Here is a 16,049-nt window from a genome sequence, read left to right as displayed (position 1 = left end):
CTGCTGTATTGGACTGTGTACATATGCAAGTGTACGGAACGTTGTTACTAATGTGAACCCAGACCAGCGGAGGAGAGGGAAGCAATCTTGCTCCGGCATGGTACGAGAAACAATCATGTCTAATGTGAAAATGTCCTTCATTTTGGGCTCTATCCAGATGTTTCTATTGTAGTTTCTGTATATGCGGAAATGGCCACAATGCTCTGCTTCGACTCAGAGTAAACATGGTTGATGCCTTTAGGATAAATCATATTCAGTATTCCTTAAAACTATATATATATATAATTTTACATTAGCAGCATTGAATTGCTGTGAAGTGCATATATTACCTCTGAGAGGACAGTGGTTGTTCGACCTAGCTAAGAAATACATTTAAGCAGACTGTTGGCTCAGAACCTTATGCTTATTTTATTTCCCCCAAATAAAGACAGTTTTCAAACAAAACAAAAGGTCAGTAAGAATCTAGAGAGGGAGACATGTCCAAACTACCAAGGGTATAAACTCTGCCAGGAAAAACGGGAGCTGCCAAGGCTTGGTTATTCCTTCATCTCAAACCACTCTTCTCCATCCTTCAGTCCTCCATCACTTTATCCCTCCACCCAACCCATCAAACCTCTGACTGACTGACAGCCATCCCTGTGAGGTTTTATTTCTGAGGTAAAAACTCACACATACACACACACACAGAAGCATATGATCCGATGCCTTGACTCCCCCGTCTGCAGTGCTCCTCTCGTGTTTTGTTGTGTTCTGACAGCTCGGTGTTCGGTTGTGTCGGCTTATGAACGTGTTCAGGGCTCAGAGCATCACAGCAGCCTCAACGCACAGATGTGGACTCTCCCTGACATGTCTGATCAAGTGGAAAGTGCTGAGAAAAACCTGAACATGTGCATGAGGTGATAATAAACAGCTGCATGTGCACAGACAAAGAAATCAGCTCCGTGAAGCAGCATGCAGAATCCCTTCAGTTTTGCTAATTAGACTCTAAGGGTTCAAGTAAGTTTGAAAGGAAATGAATTTATGTAGATAAACGACAAAAGGAAATAATAAATTTGTTGTGTAATTTGTTTACTTGGTTAGACTAAAGTGGAAAAGTAGATAGACATGGCACACCAGGCAATTTGAAATCTGTATTCCCTCATCTGTGCTTTATGATGATATTTTATTGAATGCATCTTTACAATATGAAAATCCAAAGATAATATAAAAGGATCCTATAAAAAGCAAAGCATTGATTGATGTGCACAAAGGAAAATAAAAATCACAAATTGGCTTAGACAGAGACACAGAAACTTTGTAAATTAATTGAGGCAGTCAATATGAAAAATAACAAAGATACTGGATGAAAGAAAAGAAGAAGAAAAGAGGACAAAGATGAAACCCTTAAAAGCCAGAAAATAGACAAACTTTTAAATCCAATAAAGTCGAAAAAGAAAGGACAACCAAGTCAATACAATTAATGTGAGTGTGCATGAATGGATGGAGGCTCACAGGAGGGAAGACAAAGAGCTTGTTTCCCTTTTTTATTAAAGAAAAGCTGCAGTACTTTTGACTTCCTGTTTGAGGCTTGCAGTCTAGGGTCTGAAACCATGAAGCCATGAAAAATCTGTTGGCAACTCAATAAAACACAGGGAAGGTTACTATTGGATAAAAAGGGGTGACTGGTGACATGCTTTTACTCTTTTGCAATTTGTCATACTGGACCTTTTTAAGCTTCTGAACAACACCTTAATCTCGGCTGTGTCGCTGTCACAATTCCTCCTTGTGCTGTCACCTTTTTTGAGAGTATGTCAAGGAACATACTGCAAACATAAAAATCTCACTAAAGACAAAAACTGCTGAACAGTTTTAAGCAATCCACTGAAGTCTACGCCGTGTGTCTGACGCAGTGCTTACAACTGTGTTTTCTCTACCTCACCAAAGCCCATTGTAGCTTTTGTAATTTTCTGCTCTCTAACCTGGGCTGAGTTAGTTTCAGCAGAGAAGCTTCCTCCTCCTGCACCGCAGAGCGAGATGAACTAAAGTAATGAAAAGAACATTACTGGGCTCATTAGAGAGGGCCGCTGCCGCTCATTACCCAGAGGCTCAATTGATCTCCAAAGCTTTTCATGATGCACAACAGTCCTCCAAATGAATCAGGCTAATTTGATATTTCCCCATAATGCTGCCACACAGTGTCGTTATGACATAATAGATACAGATTTGATTCCTTCACCTCTGTGGCGCTTAAATCGAGGGCTGAAGGGGAATTTAGGCCTCAGAAGAAATCTTCGTTGCACAGGGTGTCATGAAGCTTCTCTGAGGCCCAAAGCATCTATCCATCCATTATCTATATCACTTTACCCAATCAGGGGAGCTGAAGCCGAACCCAGCTGCCATTGGATGAGAGACAACCAGTCACACTTAAGGGCTGTGGAAGGAAGCCAGAGTACTCGGAGATAACTCATTCATGCACAGGAGAACATGCAAATTCCACACAGTGAGGCCGTATCTGACAAGGATTTGAACCAGGGACCATCTGGCCGTGAGGCAACAGCACTAACCCCTGTACGGCACCACAGGCATAAAGCAACTGGACTCAATTATCAGCAACGTAAAATTTTGAACGTCTCTCTCCAAGATCCTCCAGAGGCCTCCTCCTCTCGTTATTACTGGCTGGCGCTGCACTCTTAAAGGTTACAAATGCGAGGGAGAAAAATAACCCACGCACGGAGCAGAGATTGAACTGCTAATATTTGGAAAGAAAATTCTCTGCGCTTGAGTTTGAAGCAAGCCATTTGTAACACAAGGTCAGGGTCATATTACCCAGCCTGATCACTTTAAAGCTAATGGATCTCTCAGGCTGTTTGGGCAAATTGTGGGAGAAGTCAAAGGACATGTTTCATAGCAACCCAGGCTTTTATTTTGTCTTTTTCAGAAACAGCTATGTGGCGAGAGAGTCAAAATGAAGTCAGATGCTGCAAGGTTGTCTGATTCTCTAACTGAATGCGTAAACAAGTTGAGGGTGATGTGCTTCTAGAGAGGGCACAGACTGGACAGTTTATGCCTGTAATTTCTTATCATGCTGATGTATCCACTTACACTCAAATCTCAGCGGTTTAACACTGTACAGCAGGGGCGTTTCCAAAAGGCCAGGGGTCCCCTTGATATCTTATTGGCCAACACAGGTGCAACCCCAAAATCCTTCAGTATGATTGGTTTCTTTGTTTTTTGTAAAGGAAGAATGAGCTTATCAATGCTTATAGGATTTTAACTGAAGAGGAGCATGACGTTTTCCTAAGACTCATTTTTAAATCATTGCATACTTGTTGGAGCTGAAGATCCAGATCACTTTCAGTCCATTTCTGAAGGCTTTTGTTCATAGCTTCCTGGATTAACGACCTGATTCTAGCTTACCAGACTCAGTTGGCTCTGCATGCAGCTCAGCATTGTTGAAGCAAAACTCTAAAGAGAGTAGAGACTCCGCCAGGGAGGCAGCCAATCCACAGCAGGACTAAACCCTGGCCAGAGGAGATAAAGGAAACTCAAGCCTTTTTTGTTGCCTCCACAAACGGAGGAAGAACTGCACAGGTCTAAAGATCAGTTTGTAATATGAAGAGCTAATAATATACAGAAATCATTCGGCAGTGTGTGTGAACGGCTGCCTTGTTTGATGGCTGGTGAGGATTGTATCTGAAGGCTGGGGAACATCATGAAACACTGCGACAGTCAAAGTTCATTTGCCTGATCTTGTTTTACACATGTATACCGCTGTGCTCTCACTTGTGTATCCCTGCATATATCAGCCAGCTTCAGGGCTCCTCACCTTCCAGCACCCTGACTCCTCATTTGCAGTCCTTCCTGCCTCCCTCACTCTCCATCTCTCCATCCATCTCACTGAGGGTTTCACGCTCCTGACCGTGAAATTCACCCGCATTCACGTTATTCTTTTGGAACAGCAGGAGGTCCAAATAAACACTCAGCATACCAGGCGGGCTCATTCCTGTCTCTGCTGTCTTCACTTATGACTGACAGATTTTTTTTTGGGACGGGAGCGGATGAGGAGGCTTTTAACTCTAATCAGGAACTCTGGGCCTGCCTGTTCCTCCGCTTGTTGATCCTTTGGCAAACTGAAATGATTGCAGATATTGAATAATTCATGGGTGTCTAATGATGTCAATCTCAGATGGTTTTGTTTTATTTGTTGCACAGTATAACCAGGTTTGTGCATTCTCAGAGCTCTATTGAAAGTAAATATTGCATGAAGACTGTTTGTAACATGACACTGAGTACAGCAGCTAGCTCTTCTCGTCAGGGATGTCGAGCTGTTTGGCAAACAAGTCTGGAGGAGAGAGGAGCAATATGAACAGATCATGTTATCTGATTTTTATTTTTTCATGGCTTTTCAAACTAAAGCGACCTTTTGGATTGCAGTACATAATTATATGAGCTTGTAAAAAGCTGTGAAAAGCACTTGTTTTGTTTTCCGCTTCATTAACTGACTCTGATAATTGTTGTTGCTGTATAAAAGGCATTGCACTTTACCACCAAGAGCTGATATTCATGCATCTTTCTACTCTGTTGGCTGGTGCTGATTTCAGTTTTTTCTCTCTATGAGAAGGTTGCTGAGCTCCTTTAGAGTTGTCAACCTTGATCTTACTTAAGATGTGCCTTTATCCTCCTCTGAACACAACCTTCTTTCATCTATTTCTTGAGTTTTACTTTTTTTTTATTAAGTTGAGTTACACTTTTCACCAGCTCAATGGGCCTTTTCAAAAAGAGGAGACTGAGTCTGATGCTGCCGGTCAGTAAATGGTGCCTCAGAGACATTGTGTAGGAGCGTTGAATCGCTTGTTGAACATTTCATTAACTCAAACATGACAAAGAAGATGCAGCAAGATAGAGATTACAGCAGGAGGTTATATCACACTCAACACTGCCTGAGTCTTCTGTAAGCTTCCATGTCAACTGACAAGACCTGAAGTACTCAATGCCGGCGGGTGTTGTGCATGCTGGGATGCCAACCACACAGAGAGAGACCCCCGTCACTCTTGTGCTGTACTTTCACACATACACAAAACTCTTGAAAATTTCCTGGAATTTTCAGGGGTGAGCATTCATGCAAGTAGCAGATTTTTCCTGGGACGGCATCCTATTAAAATGTATTACGCCAGGGTGAGCCGACGTGTGTAAGCAGCTGGTAATATTCACAAAAATTCTCTGCAACTGCGAGAGGGCAAAGGTCATGAGGTTTATGTCATTTGACCTGTTGTCATGTCATGTTATTGTCATGCACGAAGATAAGAAGCTTCATCCGATTTTTTGCCCGCAAGTACATGTTCTTCTCTCCTCTTTGGTTAATACTATCAATGCGTTCAATGACTAATACTGTAGTATTGACATAAATGCACAAACCAACCATCATAAAATCAAACTCTGCTGCTTCTTTGTCTACCATTTCCTTGTCATCCCTTCTACGTCATGTCCCGCCTCCTGAGACCTCACCCAGAATCCTACGATTTTTCAAACCCTACAGCGAAAGAGACCAATAAAGTGATGGGAAGAGAGAAGACTGAGCCAAGAAGATTTTTGCTGTGTTGATGCGATGTGAGTGTGTGTATGCAGCTGCCCTCAGGTTGGCTTGTGAGCTGTGCACAATCAGTCACACTAAAACCAGCGGGCTCTTGTTAAGACCCCTTCTCTACTTACCCCAGGCCTCCTCCAGCCTCTCTACATCTATAATGAACTGTTGTACACTATGTGAGTGTTACTGTGTACTGTAGATCTGTTCCCATGTATGAGGTAAGACAGAGTCTGAGGCTCAATTAAGAAGTGGTTATGGTTGGTAGTGGGCACAGATAACCCTGGTAGCCCTAGAAGCCCCAGAAGCACTGAACTGTATGTTTTGGTGGATAACTCTGCGAGCCCCCCTGCTGAGCTGAGTCCCCTCGCCCAGCTAATCCATGCTCCTCAGGGTTAACCAACATCACAGCGCTGGCGCATACTGAGCTGTCAAGGTAACAGTTCATCCTCAAACGTCAACTTACCCACCACACACAGTCTGAATCTGAATCCAGGGACAATAAGAATGTGCTCTTATATTTAAATTCATTTTCAGTCATTTCCCAGTTCCAATGATTTGCCTTTTCATCTCTCAAGGATTTTAAAGCTAAATCAGAGTGAGTCCAAATCGGGCAGATCATCAAATATCTTCATTATATATATTTTTCTCTCTCTCTCTCTCTCTCTCTCTATGCCTTCACTCCTCCCTGCTTCTCTCCCCATCTCTCCTCTCCTGTACCCTCTGTCCCATTGCTCCCTGTGTCTCCTCACAGAGCTGATTGACTGGGCAGGAGATGATAAGTGTATTTGGGGCCTTTAAGGCCGGTGAGGTTGAATCTGTCTGAAATGCTTGAGCAACGACAGTTTCCTTTTCTTCACTTTCTAACAGGGCTCTGACTTGACATGGAGGTAGATGATGCTATAAGAACGTGTGCGTGACAGCTATAAAGAAACACTGGGGAGCAGCAGCATGTGTGCCTGAGGATGGTATGCAGAGAGAGGCTAGGGGATAAGTAGTAAGAGCTATGTGTTTCTCCTTCATTGATTGATGATGGGCTGGCTCTCCGGACAATTTCCAGCCTTCTATGAGAGTCACATTTCTCACTCCTTTTTTACATAATTGGGTCTTTTTCTGTCCTCTCATTCGCTGTTTAACCTTCAACCTCTTCCTGTCAAAATCACACAGCAACACACAAATTCCAATAAAGCATATTTCCCTTCTATCCTCCTGTTCATACAGGCATTCAAGCAGCAGCAGTGGATTGCTAACTATTTCAAGGCTGTGTTAGTTTCGTTTAAACTAAATGTATTATAGTTTTGAGGTGAAGTAAAGATTTTCAATCTTAAACACTAAATAAGCCTTTCTGCTGAGTTCAGTAGATCAATGAATCAGTAGTTCGACTGCGACAAATGCAGCACAGATGGCTGGCTGCCAGTCCTCTTTCCTCTGTAGGAGGAAGCAACAACTGACCTTTACTGTTCAACACAGCTCTGACAAACCATCGCAATTTCCAGACTCTGGCATACAGGGAGAGATCGACAGTGTAGGTGGGAAGGTTAGTTGGTATATATAGATTTGTTCAGTCTGTATGGCAGCTAAGGTTAGGGTTTTACTTCAACACAAGGTAAGTCTATACACATTGCTTTATTCAGCTTGTTTCTTAAAGCAAAAAACTTAATTAACAGGAAACTTATTGAACATTTGCCTTCATGACTTAGAGCCTTTTTTTGGAATACACGCTGCAGTTTTATCCTATTAACATATACAAACTGAAAACTATACCATTCATACATCATGCTCTGACTACACCTGTCATCTCTATATCATATTTTGTGTCATGTTCAGTTCCACTATCCCCTCTTACCCTCCTACACATCACAGAGCTGCCCTAACATGTCAGCTAACTTCACTGGGGCTTGTTTTGGTTATGAAGAGGGGTGTCAGTATTATATCTCTCGTTTGGATTTGAAAACGAAGAGCAGTAATTGATATTATGACCTACACACCGGCAGCTCTCAACTCATGTCCCCTGTACTATGTGACATTCTCATCCAATTGAATCTGCGTCTGGACACACATTTTCACACACACTAAGACCCACAAACATTATTAACATCCATAGCTCGTTTCAAGTTGCCTTTTTTGTCTTTTCTTGCATGTGATTAGATTGTTTTGTGATGAAAATACAAGCAGAGAGTCTGAACGGTGCTGGATAGAGGTTTTTTGTTACCTATAAGGCAGGCTTTAGTCTATACTAATACATCTTCACCCATTTCAGCTACCCAGTTCAACAATTTTAGTCATCCTTGCATTGAAACAAATGGTAGAAATTGTTATATTCGCATATAACAATTTCTACCATGACTTCCTGTATCACTTTATATCCCTGATTAATTTATGCTCATCATATTTATTCATTTTTACAGTATTTCTCATCCATCAATACAGATCTGTAAACCGGGGAAAAAAACTAGCTGATACACACACAATGACCACACAAGGTTCAAGTTGGGTAATGTCAAACAAATAGAATTGATTGGCTGCATTAGAGATGACTCTGTTCTTTGACCCAGATAGTGTTGTTGTGAAGACCACACTAACTGAGGCCGAGACATACCCGAGACCAGAGTGCTCCGAGACCAAGAAGAGACCAAGACATTTAGGGATCGAGACCGATTCAAGACCAAGACCAAGGCAGGCCAAGATCGAAATAGACCAGAGATATTTTTTTGGGCCATTTTGCTTTTATAAGATAGGACAGTTGAGGTGAGGCAGAGGATGTTGGGAGTGGGGAGTGGAGGATGACATGCAGCAAGGGGCTGAGGTTGGATTTGAACCCACGGCTGCTGTGCTGAGGACTATAGCCTCTGTGGATGGTGCACGCGTCATAACCCCTAGGCTATCAGAACCCCCATCCCCCTTGCTAATTCATCAGATCTGCTCTGCTCCATTTCCCTGGGACATGGATCATTCTCTGCACTCCTTTGACCTAGTCACTCTCAAATGATAGTGTCACCAATAAGGAACGGAGTCTTTGCTGGTACAGTTCAGTCATTCAGAACAAAGACCAGATAAACATCAGAAGGTTTTCTTTAGCAAACAAAATCACACTGTGTGGGTCGCTCTTACACCTGGCAGACATCGGCTTACAGCCCTGATTTGTTGACGTGTCAGCCGCAGTGCACGCTGGGAGCATTAACTTGTTTTTCTTTATCCAGATCACATGTTCAAATGTAGAGACAAGTCTAGTTCAAAGTCTGGCCTCTTTCTTTCATTCACAACCTGTCTTACCTTCATATCCGTCTTTCTTTGTGTCTCTCTCCCACATAAAGGAACAATCCTACATTGTTTGTTCTGCTGCAACCCTGCAGCATCAATTCTGAGATGATTGTCTCCGTGTGATCAGACAAGTCCTGTCAGGAGCTGCAGACGATTACACAGTGGGTGAACACTCTTTATGTATAAACACTAAAAATTGCAATGGATGATGCGCAACATGTTGATGTATAAAATCCTATAAGTGATAATAGAAAAGCTGTCTGACAGAGTAAAGCAAGAGATGACATGAACATTTTCTTTCTATTCTTTAAAACTAAAAGGGCTGTATTTGTTTTAGGTGCTGTCTTTCTCATCATGGGTAGTGCTTTGCAGTCCGTTTAGGCTTTTTGTTCAGTCCCTAAATCATCTTCTCTCAGCAGTGTTTGATCTTTCAACTCCTCAATGTGCCAGATACTGAAACTGTGTTAATGTGTTAATCCCTCTTCCTCAGCTGGGCTCAGTTATTCAACCTGATGCTGGTGTGTATGTGTGTGTGAAAGGTTGTTTGTGTGTGAATGTGTCTCTGTGTCTGTTTAAACAGGGCTAATTGGCACTCGTGGTGTTACAGATGTACCTTTCTAAGAGTGTGCTAGTGTTCCCCCCACTATCAGACTGCATGTACATTTGAACCCATCCCGTCTGCAGCTGATGCACTATCAGACCCCGAAAGAGAAAGTTCCCAAAGTCTAGTCCCCCTGTCTCCTAGCATCATGCAACCAGCACCTCCAGGTTTCATTCAGTGCCACAGGAGTTATAGCAGAAAACAAAACACTGCAAGAACACATTCCTGTTGGTCTTTCGCAGGTTCATCAGATGAAAAGGAACAGACATCTAAAAAAAAAAGTGAATATCTGTAGCTCTGTACATTTAGGCAAAACTCTAAAGTAGGTAATTTAGGACAGTGAACATTGTTTTAAAAATGCCTTAAAAGGACGCTGTAGGAGTTCTACTTTTGTTTGATGCCTTTGGCTTGTTCTGGGAGATGTCAGCTTCACTTTTCATGCAAATGTGTTTTTCTTTTATTACAAAGATATAGTGTCGGTGTAGAAGGTATGCTTTAGTCTGAATAAATGTGTGTTTTTAATCACAGATCCAGGCTTTGTTTACAGCTCTTTAATGAGGTTCTCTCCACCTGTTTTGATCAGTGGCCCGTGGAAACACGGATTACACTGCTAACACACTACACTATTGAAGCCATGGGGCAAATAAACACGCAAAGACAACAAACACAAACAGAAAGCCAGAAAATATACATACTAGCGACCATTCCTTCTCTGACTAGCGCACAATCTCATAAGCCAGTGTCTTGTTCTTTTGTGCCAGACTTTCCATCTTGCTGGATCTGTTAGTGCTGGTCTGGTTCAGCTGTATCTTCGGCTCTGTGCTAAGTTCTCTGCCAAAGATGGCTCGGTGAGAAAGGTCCAGAGCTCAACACTGACACACAGCCCAAGAGACTAATGGCTCGTAGCTCCAAACATATGTTGCTTTGGGTAATTGCTTTACTGCTGTCATTGTGGGTAATAGTTGATCTTTTTCATCTCCCATGGTGATGTAGGCGTTTTGTTTATTATATCTGTCACTTGAGGCAAAAAGCTGAATTTTAGCCCAATGGGAACTTTAAAAACAGAGCGTATCTGTATATTACTGGTGTGAGTGGGTGTGAATGACTGACTGCAAAGTGTTGAAATAGATTATGAATAAATTGACATTTCACATGTAATTCAAAGATTCCCCTCTGTTTGATTAAAGTAGGAAATAGGAAACCTGAATTTTAAAAATCTTTTTTTCCCTCTTCAGATATGACACAATCCCCTACCAGTGGGCGATGTTCTCTCCTCCTGAAGTCACAGTTTGCAGAGGTAAGACCTCCAGGTCGAACAAGAACCCGGGTCTTCTGCTTTGTGGACTATTAGCCTCCGTACATGTGGCCTGACCTAACCGCTTGGCCATCTCTTCCCGAAGTCGTGATTTTAAGTAAAATCTTTCTAATCAGATGATGACTGAATCTTTTGTGGGTTTGTATGTTCTCTTCACATAGGAAGTCCCCTTCATACCCTTTCTAACAGAAGAGTGAATATATCATGTTAACCTGTCAGCCAATTCCTACTTGAGTGCTCTTCAGATTCTTCAATATCTCCCTCTTCCCATACAATCACTTCCACTTTAATGACCAGACCACAGCTTATGATGGATTGGTCCAAATAAACCCGCTGACATGTTTTTTTTTTTTTACTAAACTTTGTAGTTCTCAAACCTGCAGCTACATTCCAGTCTGGGGCACCAGGGACCTGTGAAGGACGCAGCAACAAAATAAATACTTTAACCACTTACATAACTCCAAGGTAGCAAGAAAAACACACACTGAACAACTCAGCGTGATTCAAAACACTGACAGCTGTGTTCTCAGAGCAGAGATGTTATCCACAGGCAGGATTTTTCACAGAAATACATCCTTGAAAGATGCAGCACAGGGATGATTGGTGTTGATTTTAAATATATCTTGCTTTCACCTTTTGGGGCAGAACACATTGTAAGCACCTGACGATAGCACTTTGACAGTAGGAAGCTTTAGCCCTTCCCCAATTTTTATCTTTAACTTTACACACAAGATGCAAGGGTTTTATGGAAGTTATAAAAAAACATTGTGGTTGGATTTGTTCCTAAACTAGCAGGCCACCACTGAAGAATGAAGTGAAGAAATAGTCTGGCACATAACAGCCAGTTAATTGGTAAGCTGTAATTTCAACAATTTAGTTTTTGTGCCAGTTAGATGAACAAAATATGTCTTTATGGTTGTGTTCAGTACCTGTTGGACAAGACAGGATAGCAGTCTTTGTGCTAAAATAAGCTAACCAGCTGTTGATTATAATCCCAAATTCAACTATCAGTAAGAAGGATCCTCTAATCATACATCCTGCTACGAGGCTTTGCAGCTTCTTTTAAGCTGCAACTGGACTAATGTAGGTTTATTTTTAGATGTTTTCTGCACAGTTAGATAATCTGTATTTGATGTGGGAGGACCTCATTTAACATGTTGACACATGATGGATTCTCAGGGCAAAGAGCTGTCCAACAAATTTTTAGGGGACAGAATTATTACTCCGAATTGTGGCATGCTGTTGCTGCAGGCAACACTCAGAGCAGCAGGCATCAGACAGAAACACTGTGTCAATAATGCGTTTGAGGTTTAAATGTTTCCTGAAAAGAAGGTGTTATTGTGTCATTAAAGAGCCCATATTATGCCATTTTTGGGGTTCATATATTTAATCTATGTACCTACTTTTGTACGTTCACAATAGCTAAAGTCCGAAAAAAGTGTCTGTTTTCATGTACTGCCGCTCCTTGCTCCCTCTACGCTCTGAGTCCGTCAGCTACACTCTGCTGAGCCCACACTGTTAGACCCCACGTGGGCCAAGTCTGCTCTGATTGGTCTGCTGATCCGCTCTGTTGTTATTGGTCAGTTGCTCAGCACGGTTCTCAGAAATGTCCCGCCTCTTTTACCATATTGGGAATGCAGCCACTGGCTCTGTCCGAGGGGAGCATAAACATTAGCACCTTAGCACTGCTGTGCTACCGCAGGCTACGGCATATCGTGGGCGTGCTACAGAAGTTAACGGCCGTGCATCATGAGCTGCTGGGCTTGCCACAACGAGCCAATGGGCTTAGATCAGTGATCTCACACTGACAATGACGTCGGACTGACACATTTTTATCGAGGGGGGCTAGAACTGAGCGTTACATGCAGTTAATGCTACAGCTAACAGGAGGACGTAGGAGAAGCCGCGTTTCTGCGGACTTTTAATTTTTGCACATAGATGTGCCTAAACATGCACAGGACACTTGGAAAACACACTAAAGAGCATATAAAACCAGAAAAGGCATAATATGGGACCTTTAAAACACCAGAGTGGAGGTTCTTCCCTCAACTAAGCTGCCTAGAAAGTTGTGTTCCGATACCTTAAGAGCCTTTTGAGAAAAAGGCAACTTTGAGCAAAATAACGATTATGTTACACGTGTGTTTGTGCTGAAAGCTGAATGGAATGGAATGAAAGCTGGCATTAAGTCTTGTAGATGTCACTCACAGATGGCAGCATTTGCACAGCCTCTTGTGTCTCTTGCCATACACATGAGAATTGTTCCTCTCAAGAAATGACCAGCCGTTATAATCAGCACTCAAGTTTCTCATAGCCGCTGTTGTGTGGTTGGATATGAGTTCAGTCTTGTTATTGTGTTTATTTTGTATTGTGAAGGTCTATTGAATTGTGGAGGTCTTTTGGAAAGCTTTTGTGTGTCAGGGCTTTATGGCAGAGCTTTTCTCTAAGTGAAAGGAAAAGTCCAACTTAAGCCCAGAGCATTTGCTATGCTCGGTATCCACTAATTTGGTGCCATTGTTTAGTCCTTCTTGTTTCATCAAGTGGTGTGGTGCGTGATTGGAAATCTGCTTCAGATGATCAGATTGTATCATTACTGATTCTGATACGGTTCCCTTGGATGCCCATGTGAGTGTGTGTGTCCTTATAATGCTCTTGTTGCAGAAGCCATGATTAATCTGGTGGAACCATTCAATCCCTTGCTTAAAAAAAATGGTCAGCTGACTGAATTTCAGTAACTTCAGCTCAGGGGAGTCTGGAGGTCATAAATCTGTCAGGCCTCATGAGTAATTAAAAAACTCCCATGGCATCATCTCAGTGAAATGTTTGGAATCATTTAATGCAAGATTGACACTTCAATCCTAAAATATTTGTTTCTATGAAGCGCTGCTCCAATTATGTGGTCAGTAAACAGCAAAATCAGAGCCTCAAGATGGCAGAGTAAATTGGAGAGTGGTCATGCATGCTGCCTTTTTTCTTTTCACACCCTTTTGTCAATATGCAATTATTCTCTCGGTTGTTCTGGGAATTATAATAGCTTTTGTGGGCATTGTTTTCTAAATGCAACAATCCAGAATGACCTGACACGTTGATCAACCATTTGTCGCTTTTTACAACACAAAGGCGAGTTATCCAGAAGAGAGATGAGGAAAGAATTATGAATGGCTCGATTTTAGGAATTGGTTCTTAAATATATGGCTACTGTAGGTTTGCTCTTATAAGAAGAGCAGTGTTGACTGCAGGAATCCGATGGAGCACTGACTTTTTCTGATGAACACTGAACCTCAAGCATCATTGAATTATTGGACATGCTGTCTGTAGGGCTGAATTGGTATTAATGTTTGGATGATTACCTTCTTGTTCGTCAAGGACATTGTGTTTGTCGCAGTGCTGATCATTAGTATAACATGTGGTTGACCTCAGCTTTTGGCTTTTGTAGGAACAAACTTTAAATAATGCCTTGTTCATTTTATAAATTGTAAGATGTAAATAAGTCTAGTTTATTGATAAAATAAATCACTTATGAAAATATTCTCAATTTTGGGTGCTGTAAAGTTATGTTGTGTGCCCGATGTATTGAAGCTACAGTCCTCGTTGCAGCAGCCGTGGGTTCGAATTTGGCAACAGCCCTTTAATGCATTTCGTTCCCCACTCTCTCCTCCTAACATTTCTTGTCTCTCTTAATTTGTCCTATACAAAAAAGGCAAATATGGCCCAAAAATAACTGTAAAACACTTAAAAATCACATATATATACTTTTAATATGTAGCCAGTTGTATATCTGATTAACAAGCTCTTAACAGCTCTAGCCTGTTTCTCCAAAGGCGACACTTAAAGATGGACTTGACATCTTGTGTGTAAATGGCGCGTCCATTGTATGTAAATATTAGAAGGACATGCCAATTGTTGTGTGTGAGAAGAATTGTGGCTTAAGCTTAAATGATCTCTGACAAAGATTTGGTGTCTCGACTTTTGCCAAACTTCCCGACTGTGCTCTGTGTGGGAGAGATATTTTTTTGACACAGATTGTGTGTTTTGCTGAGGAGCGGGAGAAAAGAGAAAAAAAAAACATGGACTCAAAATGTTCAAAATAACTCTCCGTGAATTCTGCAAGCTGATATTTTGAGCATTGACCGTTAACTTGTGGTTGATTCCATTTCATTATTCAAGCCTAGGCTCCAAAAGTCTGCATGTGTCAGGCAAGCCTTCTGTGTTTTAACAATCAACTCTGTCCCTGGCCCCTCAATATCTAAGATGTACTCAAGCTGATGAGGATGGTCATGATGAAGATAAGCAAAACAAATGCATGAATTAATTTGACATATAATACAACATTCATAAGAAACATTATGTGAAGTTAAGTTACTTCATGTGTGGCTGGGTCAGGATGTCAAGCACAAGCATCTCTTAAATTCCAAAAAGCTAGCATTTGCTTTTCAGAGACATAATACGTACCAGCTGCTCTTGGGCAGGATGAGTTTGCAGTGTCCATGATGCTTGGCATGGTTGTACTTGGTCACATTTGGTGATAGATTCACAATGTGTTCCACATGGGAAGTGACTATAAAGGAGAAGCTCTTGTGGCTGCACAGGGGCACCAACTGGTAGGGGCTGTTGAGACTTTTTTGAGGCTCTTTTTTCCTCATGCTTGAAAAAAAACTGCTCAGCCACCTGGCTATTCAATGAACCCTGAAGTTCAGGGACCAAGTTGATCCTCCTTAAAGGCTTTATATGCGATTTTTTGATCCAGCAGATGTCGCCCTTGAGCACCAGCATGAAACCAAAACAACTCGCGGTGCATTGTTGTGTTAGCATGCTAATGCTAGCGATCTTTATTATGCTCGTATCTTCACACTGCATGTAAATTTACGCGAAATGAGCGTGACCTAGAAACGCAGTTAGGCAGTGAGTACAGTATGTTATTCTTCTTTTCTCTAGTCCCACAATTAAACAACTTTTATTCGCGAGGGGAGGAGCCAGCCGGAACTATAAACAAACTGAAAATATGACTCGGAAAACTCGGAAAACATCACAGACAGTGGGACTCAGGTGTTACACCCATTGTAGACAGTCATGACTCACAGTTATTTTCAGAGGATATACTTGATTTCTATTATATTTAAGGGTGAAAAATCACATATAAAGCCTTTAAGACCTCCTGTGGATCCTTGGTGTTGGCTTCATGAAATGTATCATACAGAACATAGTGGTCTGAGGAACCTGTGTATGGATGCCCATCTCTGTCAGGCCAGTCTCCCTTCATGTTGCTTAAAAGGTAGAGAGGATGGGAAACGGAGGTTGACATGAGTTGGCAAACC

This window comes from Labrus mixtus, chromosome 12, assembly GCF_963584025.1.
Source record: "Labrus mixtus chromosome 12, fLabMix1.1, whole genome shotgun sequence".
Classification (NCBI taxonomy): Eukaryota; Metazoa; Chordata; class Actinopteri; order Labriformes; family Labridae; genus Labrus; species Labrus mixtus.
The sequence above is the reverse complement of the archived record's forward strand: the minus strand, read 5'-3'. Positions refer to the sequence as shown.